This window comes from Somniosus microcephalus, chromosome 10 (genome assembly GCF_052327205.1).
Source record: "Somniosus microcephalus isolate GS21.2 chromosome 10, FLI_Smic_1.0, whole genome shotgun sequence".
Classification (NCBI taxonomy): domain Eukaryota; kingdom Metazoa; phylum Chordata; class Chondrichthyes; order Squaliformes; family Somniosidae; genus Somniosus; species Somniosus microcephalus.
Genome location: NC_140996.1, coordinates 109699 through 120229, shown reverse-complemented (window position 1 = coordinate 120229; position 10531 = coordinate 109699).

Here is a 10531-nt window from a genome sequence, read left to right as displayed (position 1 = left end):
GCAGGAACTGGATACGCGACCTCACGTACGCGCCTCGGGACCCGACAAGCTGCAGGTCCTTCAGCGCGCCCTTCTTCTCTTCGTACACCATCCGCAGGGCCGGGTCCTTGAAGATTTGACCGAGACGGGACTCCAGGTCGAGCACCTCCTTCTCCAGCTGCCCGACCCGGGCCTCCCGCCTCTTGGTCGACCCCTTCGCGTACTCCTGACAGAAGAGATGGACGTGAGCCTTGCCCGCATCCCACCATAGCCTCAAGGAGGGGAAGCCCCCCCGCTTCCTTCTCCAGTCGGCCCAGAACCGGCGAAACGAATCCTGGAACCGCGCATCCTCCAGCAGCAGGTTATTAAAATGCCAGTACGCGGACCACCCCCGTGCGCGCAGCGGAACGAGCTCCGCCCACACCAGGTGGTGGTCTGTGCACGGCACCGGCCGCATGGAAGCTGCCGGAATGCAGGAGACATAGGCCCGGGTAATATAAAGGCGGTCGATTCTGGACCATCCTCCTCCAGACCTCACGCTAGTGAAGGCGCTGGAGTTGGGGTGGAGATGTCGCCAGACGTCCACCAAGTCGAAGGACCCAACCAGGTCCCTCAACTTCTACATCGCCGCCGGGCATCGCTGGGGGGCCGAACGGTCCCTCGCCTCGAGGGTGCAGTTAAAATCCCCCCCGAGGATGACGCACTCGCCCGCGTCGATGGAGCCCAGAAGAGCGGACACTTCTTCAAAGAAGCGCACTTGCTGCGCACCGGCCTGAGGGGTGTACACGTTCACTAGATGGAGCGGCACGCCCCCCAGGCACACAGTGACCTGGAGCAAGCGGCCCGGCACGAGCTCCTTGACCCCCAAGATCTCCGGCTGAAAATGCGGGGCCAGCAAGATAGCCACCCCGCTGGAAACACTGGACAGGTGATTCATGCTGACCCCTCCTTGCCACACCAGGAGCCACGTGGCCTCGTCTCCCAGAATGGTGTAGGTTTCTTGCAGGAAGCACACCGCATACTTCCCGTCCCGAAGGACCGAAAGGTTATTAAATCTGCGGCGAGCCTCCCTGCTGCCGTTGCTGTTGAGGCTGGCTATGGTTATCTTCATCTCAGAAGCATAGTGCAACCTCTACCTACAACTAACGGGGGGAGGGAGCGCAGCCGCCAGTCGACCGCCACTCCCTCAGCAGCCCAGTGAGGAACGAGCTGAGCCGACGCAGCTCGAGCGGGCCCACGTCTGCGCCCATGGCCTTGACGGCGGCGCGGACCGACCCGATGAGCAGCACCAGCTCCGACCACCTGGCGAGGGCCAGCTGGGTTTTGTTGGGACGACCCTGGCACATGGCCACAAAATCCCGGAGTTCCCTGACGGGAATGAGGGGGGACTCAGCGAGGGGCACAAGGTCATCCATCGCCCCGTCGGCGATGGAATCCAACTCATCCTCCATGCCCATCACCGAGTCCCCATCCTCCTCCGGGGGGTCGTCGCCAGCGGCCGACCCATCCGTCGCGCAGTGCGCAGCGAACGGCTCAGCCACAACAGCCGGCCCCGCCTCTGCCCGGACCCCACCCCCAGGATCGGTGGCAGAGGAATCCTCCCTGGGCTCCTCTGGGGGCGCCGGGCCAGAAGACGGCGGTGGTTCGAAGCCCCCCTCCACCTCAGATGCCTCAGACGCCGGAGGAATCGGGGAAAAAACAAAACCCAACTCCTCCAAGACGTCCGGCGCCGGAGACACAGTCAGAGGGCCCTCCTCTTCCCTGCCACTGGCCTCCGACCCAGCAGATGGGGTGACCTCGGCTAAAACCTCGACCAGGTCGAGCAGCCCCTGGGAAATGTCCGGGTCGCTTTGGGCGAGCTCACTTTCATCAAACTCGCCCGACCCAGACCCCAGGCCGCCCGACCTGTCAAGGGGTAACGGCACCGAGAGATAATCTACTTCTGCCGCGGGTTGTTCCGCGACCCCCCCCCACGGGCAGGGCCTCGTCCCCATCCCCGGGAGGCGCGTGCTGGACAGACACATCTGCCTCAGCCTCCCGAGGGACAGGCAACCTCTGCCGAACGCCGGAGATGGTGACAGCGGGGGGGGGGGGCGCAGTACCCGCGGCGGGCGACGACTCCCCCTGTTCGGAGGGACCTTCCTCCTCCCGGTCCTCCTCCTCATCCAGGGGGTCGCGCCTTCTTTTTAACGTGGAGGGAGCGAGGGAGACCTCCATGCCTGTAGAGGCCCCCTCCTCTGCTCCCTCCAGCGGGACAGGTTCGTCAGGTCCCTCGGGCCCGAGCCTGCCGCAGGTATTAACGTTTCCGCCTCGGCGGCGGCGGCCACAGGCTCGGGCACGAGGCCCCTCCCACCCTCGCCTGCCCCGACCAACTCCGCAATGAGCGCGGGTGTCAGGGGCTCCAAGTCCAGGGGCTCGCCCTCCGCGGGGGGACCCACCCTGAGATGTTTGGATTTGCACCGCGCCTTCTTTCCGCCCGGACGCACTCCCTCCCCCCCGCCGGAGGCCTTGATGGCATCGGCCTCCGACGACGACCGCGCATCAGTTGTTTGGGGGGCGCAGCCAGACCCGGGGAGAGGAGCGGTGGCGGCGCCAGCCTCGGCCACGCCAGATGATCTGGCGGCCTTGGAGGCGGGACAGTTCTTTCTAATGTGCCCCACCTCCTTGCAGGCGTGGCACCGCACACCGTCAGACGTCCAAAAGGCGCGGTAAGCGGTCCCCTCATGGAGGACGACAAATGCCCCGTCGGTGTCCTCCTCCCGCGCCAGCTGGATGTAGACCTGGCGCCGGAAGGAGAAAATGTGCCGAAGGCTGGCTTCCCGGCAGCCGAGTGGGATAGGCGCAATCCCCGACCTCACCTCCCCAAGTTGGCGCAGGTGGGGGAGGAGGAGCTCACCAGAAATGTACGGCAGGACGTTGGAGATAACGATCCTCCGCGCGGTGGCCTCAAGAGGATCCACCGGCAGGAAGGTCCCGCCCACGGTGTGCCCCTTGGCGATGACCAGGGACACCGCCCGCTCCGACCCCAGGAAGAACACAGCCTTCCCGTACATTTTTGAGGCGGCGAGGATGGCTGAAGGGCCGACAACCCCAGCCATGGCCTTAACGCACGCCTCAATTGTCATGTTGGGGTGGGTGTAGCTCTTCACCCCAAGCTTTTTGGTAATAAGTTTAAAAGGTGACGGGGCAGCAGAAGAAGTGGGAGTGGCTGTGGCTGTGGCTGCCACTCTCGCATACGACCTGGCTGACCCCGCCACTGGCGAAGATGTACTCGCCATTATGGGGTGGTTCTTTTTTTTTAAAGAAAAAGCTACACTCACCCCAAGTCACAGGCCTGAAGGTGTTAAAAGGCCTCCGGAAAATTAAAGTCTTCCCTTGAGCAGAGGGAGCTGTTAAACTAAAGGCCCGCCTCTCCCCTTGTTAATTGGAATTGGGAGAGGGGCCTTCACCCCTCTGCTCAAGTGGCAATTAGTAAAAAGTTTTGAAACAGAGGTGCCTCCTGAGAGACAGGGAGAGAGACAGAGAGAGGGAGAGGGTGGGGGGGGAAGGAGGCAGGCCGCAAAGGCAGGGGCGCCACTCAGGATGGCAGGTGGGTGGGTGTCGGCAGGGGGTGCACTCCCCGATGGAAAAATAAAGTCTCTTGTGGGTGGTCTTCAGGCAGGGGGAGAAGATGTCTTCGCCTGGGAAAGCTGGAGAAAAGCCCAGGCTCAGCCCCACACCAGGTCTTCGCGATGTACTGAAAAGGCTTCACCTGGGCAGCTCCAGCTAACCCAGGCCAGGCAATGGAAGGGGCTTTTGACACCCCTTGGTCTTCCGGCCCGGTCTTCTTTCCTCCCCCTACCCACAATACAAAGTCTTTGGGGAATGCACCGAATGACACCCCCCTGCAGAAGTTCAAATAGAAAAGAAGTTGTTCCTACCCTCCTTCCAAGCAGTTGATGTTGAATGCCGCTCCTCTCCCCTCTCTCCCTCTCCTGGAATGGAGGCCAATCTGGGGAGGCAGTGATGGAAAAGCCTCTCCTGTTGTAAATGCTGGCCTCCTTTTTCCCTCTCCTCCTCTCTCTCCAGGCACCTCGGTAGATGAAGTTGGTAGATGGTTGAAGGTAGTGGTGGCCTGGGGTCTCTCCTTCCCCTCCACTCCCTGGTCAAGGCGACCACCACTTCCCACACTGCTGCAGCACGACCAGCTCCACAGAGAGCAAGGTCTGTAATGAGTGTGAGGGTGCCGGTCAGTTCCTTCAGTAACCTCTAGATGGCACCTTCACTTGTTTGTTTCCCTTTGTTAATTGGTTCTAGTCTCCTGTGTTTATTACTTAACTGCCTTTTATTAGGTTTATTGGTTTCACCTGTTTTTGCTTGTATTTATGTTCTGTGGTTTCTTCCCTCTGGGCTCAGTCCTGACAAGGGAGTTAGTCTTGACAAGGTGCTCAGTTTTGGACAAGCCGGTTGCCCTGAGGTAGCTTGTCTTGAGCTCAGTTTGGAGAAGGCGGTTGCCTCATGGTAGCTTGTCTTGAGTTCCTATCTTGACTAGCCATTTGCCTATGTGGTAGCTTGTCTTGAGCTCCTATGTTTTGTAACTGTTTACCTGTGTGATTCTAGTAAAGTACTGTTATTTAAGACTGCATATCTGCTTCTCGCCTCATCTGTCTGCACTTGGGTCCAGAACCAGCCTCGCCCGGACAGCACGGCCCCGTGTCTACACGGCCTCGTGACAGCGCCCTGACAAGGGTAAAACCTACTTGACCTCGTCCTCACCAATCTACCTGTCGCAGATAAATCTGTCCATGACAGTATTGGTAGCAGTGACCACCACACAGTCATTGTGGAGACGATGTCCATCTGCACACTGAGGACACCCTCCATCGTATTGTGTGGCACTACCACCATGCTAAATGGGATAGATTCAGAACAGATCGAGCATCTCAAAACTGGGCATCCATGAGGTACTGTGGGCCATCAGCAGCAGCATATGAACAAATGAACATACAAATTAGGAGCAAGAGTAGGCCATTCGGCCCTTCGAGCCTGCTCCGCCATTCAATAAGATCATGGCTGATCCGATTACTCCATATTCCTGCTTACCCCCGATAACTATTCACACCCTTGCTTACCAAGAATCTATCTACCTCTGCCTTAAAAATATTCAAAGACTCTGCTTCCACCGCCCTGAGGAAGAGAGTTCCAAAGACTCACGACCCTCTGTGAGAAAAAATGTCTCCTCATCTCTGTCTTAAATGGGCGACCCCTTATTTTTAAACAGTGACCACTAGTTCTAGATTCTCCCACAAGAGGAAACATCCTCTCCACATCCACCCTGTCCAGACCCCTCAGGATCTTATATGTTTCAATCAAGTCACCTCTTATTCTTCTAAACTCCAGCGGATACAAGCCTAGCCTGTCCAACCTTTCCTCATAAGACAACCCGCCCATTCCAGGTATTAGTCTAGTAAACCTTCTCTGAACTTTCAGCGCATTTACATTCATCCTTAAATAAGAAGACCAATACTATACACAGTACTCCAGATGTGGTCTCACCAATGCCCTGTGTAACTGAAGCATAACCTCCCTACTTTTGTATTCAATTCCCCTCGCAATAAACGATAACATTCTATTAGCTTTCCTAATTACTTGCTGTATCTGCATAGTAACCTTTTGCAATTCATGCACTAGGACACCCAGATCCCTCTGCATCTCAGAGCTCTGCAATCTCTCACCATTTAGATAATATGCTTTTTTATTCTTCCTGCCAAAATGGACAACTTCACATTTTCCCACATTATACCCCATTTGCCAGATCTTTGCCCACTCACTTAACTTATCTATATCCCTTTGTAGCCTCCTTATGTCCTCTTCACAATTTACTTTCCTACCTATCTTTGTGTCATCAGCAAATTTAGCAACCATACCTTCGGTCCCTTCATCCAAGTCATTTATATAAATTGTAAAAAGTTGAGGCCCCAGCACTGATCCCTGTGGCACACCACTCGTTACATGTTGCCAATGAGAAAATGACCCATTTATGCCTACTCTCTATTTCCTGTTAGCTAGCCAATCTTCTATCCATGCCAATATGTTACCCCCTACACCATGAGCTTTTATTTTCCGCAATAACCTTTGATGTGGCACCTTATCAAATGCCTTCTGGAAATCTAAGTACAGTACATCCACCGGTTCCTCTTTATCCACAGCACTTGTTACTTCCTCAAAGAACTCCAATAAATTGGTTAAACATGATTTCCCTTGCACAAAACCATGTTGACTCTGCCTGATTACTTTGAACTTTTTTAAATGCCCTGCTATAACGTCTTTAATAATAGCTTCTAACATCTTCCCTATGACAGATGTTAAGCTAACTGTTTCCTGCTTTCTGTCTCCCTCCCTTTTTGAATAAAGGGATTCGCTATTTTACAATCTAATGGAACCTTCCCCGAATCTAGGGAATTTTGGAAAATTAAAACCAACGCATCAAATATCTCACTAGCCACTTCTTTTAAAACCCTAGGATGAAGTCCATTAGGACCCGAGGACTTGTCAGCCCACAGCTCCAACAATTTGGTCAGTACCAATTCCCTGGTGATTATAATTTTCTTGAGTTCCTCCCTCCCTTCCATTTCCTGATTTACAGCTATTTCTGGGATGTTACTTGTATCCTCTATAGTGAGGACCGATGCAAAATACCTGTTCAATTCAACTGCCATCTCCTTATTTTCCATTATTAATTCCCCAGACTCACTTTTTATTGGACCAAAGCTCGCTTTGTTAACTCTTTTCTTTTTTTAATATCTATAGAAACTCTTACTATCTGTTTTTATATTTCTAGCTAGCTTTCTCTCGTACTCTAATTTTTCTCTCCTTATTAATCTTTTAGTCATTCTTTGCTGTTTTTTATATTCTGTCCAATCTTCTGACCTGCCACCCATCTTTGCGCAATTATATGCTTTTTCTTTAAGTTTAATACTATCTTTAACTTTTTTAGTTAACCACGGGTGGTGGGTCCTCCCCTTGGAATTTTTCTTTCTTGTTGGAATGTATATATTCTGTGTATTTTAAAATATCCCCTTAAATGTCTGCCACTGCAACTCTATTGACCTATCCCTTAACCTAATTTGCCAGTTCACTTTAGCTAGCTCTGCTTTCATGCCCTCATAATTGCCCTTATTTAAGTTTAAAATACTTGTCTTGGACCCACTCTTCTCTCTCTCAAGCTGAATGTAAAATTCAATCATATTATGATCGCTGCTACCTAGGGGCGCCTTCACTATGAGGTCATTAATTAATCCTATCTCGTTGCACAATATCAGGTCTTGTATAGCCTGCTCTCTGGTTGGCTCCAGAACGTGCTGTTGTAAGAAACTATCCCGAAAACATTCCATGAACTCCTCATCTATGCTACCTTTGCCCATCTGATTTTTCCAGTCTATATGCAGATTAAAATCCCCCATGATTATTGCCATACCCTTCTGACAAGCTCCCATTATTTCTTCCTTTATACTCCATCCTACCATGTGGTTACTGTTAGGGGGTCTATACACCACTCCCACAAGTGACTTCTTGTCTTTATTATTTCTCATCTCTACCCAAACTGCTTCTACATCCTGGTTTCCTGAACTTAGGTCATCCCTCTCTATTGTGCTAATACCATCATTAATTAACAGAGCCACCCCTCCACCTTTTCCCACCCTCCTGTCCTTCCTAAATGTCATGTACCCTTCAATATTCAGGTCCCAATCTATGTCATCCTGCAGCCATGTTTCTGTAATGGCTATCAGATCAGATTTATTTCTATTTGCGCTCTCAGTTCCTCTATTTTGTTTCGAATGCTACGTGCATTCAGATGCAGAGCCTTTAGTTTTGTCCTTTTATTATTTTTGTAACCTCCAACCTTATCTGTTGATTTACTCTTAGATTTGTACTCTCTATCCCTTCCTGTCACGGTCTGTTTATCATTTCCCATATTAATACCTTTCTCTATTGCCTTGTCTCTAATTTTTGAATTACCACATCTTCCCAAATTTGATCCCATGCCCCCAATATTTAGTTTAAAGCCCTCTCTACCACCCTAGTTATACGACTCGCCAGAACACTGGTCCCAGCACGGTTCAGGTGAAGACCGTCCCAACGATACAGATTCCACCTTCCCCAGTACTGGTGCCAGTGCCCCAGGAATTGAAACCCATTTCTCCCACACTAGTCTTTGAGCCACGCATTCATCTCTCTAATTTTATTTACCCTAAGCCAATTAGCAGAATTGTGTTCAACCACAATCTGTAACCTCATGACCTGGCATAACCCTCACTCTACCATTACCATCAAGCCAGGGGACCAACCCTGGTTCAAAAAGGAGTGTAAAAGAGCATGTCAGGAGCAGCACCAGGCGTACCTAAAAATGAGGTGCCAACCTGGGGAAGCTGCAACACAGGACTACATGCATGCTAAAAAGCAGAAACCACATGCTATAGACAGGGCGAAGCGATCCCACAATCAACGGATCAGATCACAGCTCTGCAGTCTTGCCACATCCAATCATGAATGATGGTGGACCATTAAACAACTAACGGGAGGAGGAGGCTCCATGAATATCCTCATCCTCAATGATGGTGGAGCCCAGCACATGAGTGCAAAAGACAAGGCTGAGCATTTGCAACCATCTTCAGCCAGAAGTGCCAAGTGGATGATCCATATCGGCATCTTCCTGAGGTCCCCACCATCACAGAAGCCAGTCTTCAGCCAATTCGATTCACTCCATGTGATATCAAGAAACGGCTGAGCGCACTGGATACAGCAACATCCCAACTGTCATCCTGAAGACTTGTGCTCTAGAACTAGCCGCACCTCTAGCCAAGCTGTTCCAGTACAGATACAACATTGGCATCTACCTGAAAATGTGGAAAACTGCCCAGGCATGTCCTGTCCACAAAATGCAGGACAAATCCAATCCAGCCAATTACCGCCTCATCAGCCTACTCTCAATCATCAGCAAAGTGATGGAAGGTGTCATCGACTGTGCTATCAAGTGGCACTTACTCACCAATAACCTGCTCACTGATGCCCAGTTTGGATCCCGCCAAGACCACTCGGCTCCCGACCTCATTACAGCCTTGGTCCAAACATGGACAAAGGAGCTGAATTCCAGAGGTGAGATGAGAGTGAGTGCCCTTGACATCAAGGCAGCATTTGACCGAGTGTGGCATCAAGGAGCCCCAGTAAAACTGAAGTCAATGGGAATCGGGGGGAAAACTCTACATTGGCTGGAGTCATACCTAGCACAAAGGAAGATTGTTGTGGTGATTGAAGGTCAATCATCACTGAAAGGATCGTTACTAGTCCTAGCCCCTTTCGGGCGACCCCAGATCAGGCGTATTCCCCAGACTTTCATCTTCAACTAATGTTAGAGGCAGCCGAATCCTAAAGACGCTTAATTGGGTCTAAAGGTTCAGACTATCTCTCCCTAAAGGAAAGGAATGACCTGAAGATGTTACCATCCTCCGGATAGCACTTTTAATAAGTTTAACTAGATTGTAACCTTCCGGATATTATGAGGGTCCGGAAAACTCCTCCAGAATTCTGCAATTCCTCACCAAAGAGTGTACAGAGATTGAGTTCGCGAGTTTGATACAGAAGTACTATGTGAGACAATTCTAAAAAAATATAGATTTATTAAAGAACCGACATGCAACTTACAGCTGGTGATTCAATCGCAACATTAACAGTTCCAAATACAGAAAACTTACAATTCTTATTATCAGAGATCCTTATTCTCAAATCTTAACTTTGTTACATTATTATATTTCTTAATCTTATTCCAGAATATCCACCAAAATCAAATAGCTTTGATACCCGAGACTTAAAGGCCTAGAAATTCAGTATCGCCATGTTTGGGGCGCTACAGCCGGGCGTTCGCTAAATTTAGCGCCCGGCGCAACTTAGCGCCACCTTCGCAGAAATTGAGTTGCATTGCCCCAAAAGGTTGCTGCTGCGCTAAAGCAGGCGATGCATGACTATCATAAGGCGCTAAGCCGGCGAGCCGAGGCGCTAACACCGAGGGCGGGCGCAGCACAGGTGCGGCAAGTTGCTGATTGAAGGCAGACACGCTGGCGCCGGTCAGCTCTTAAAGGGGGAGGGTCGATTTGTTTGGCTGCCATGCCCTGCACACTGCAGCCCTGAAGCAAGGCCTGACCATTGCTGGTTCAACAGTTCAACGCCCAGGACAATGGAGAAGGCTAGGGAGCGAACGGAGCGCTTCAGCGAGGGTGCCCTGAGGCTACTGGTTGGCGCAGCGGAGCGCAAGCGACCTGTCCTCTTCCCTGACAGTGGGAGGAGGCCACTTCCCAGCGAGTACCGAAAAGCCTGGAGGGAGGTGGCAAACAGGGTGACCACCAACAGCATGGTTGCCAGGACGCCAGTTCAATGCAGAAAAAAGTTCAACGACCTCACTCGGGTTGTCAGGGTGAGTACCCTTTCCACTATCCTCTTCATCCCTGCATGTGCACCTCAGTTTCTGGCCAAAGGGACCTGAAAGCCCCAATGCCCAGCCCTCATCCAAGAGCTATGG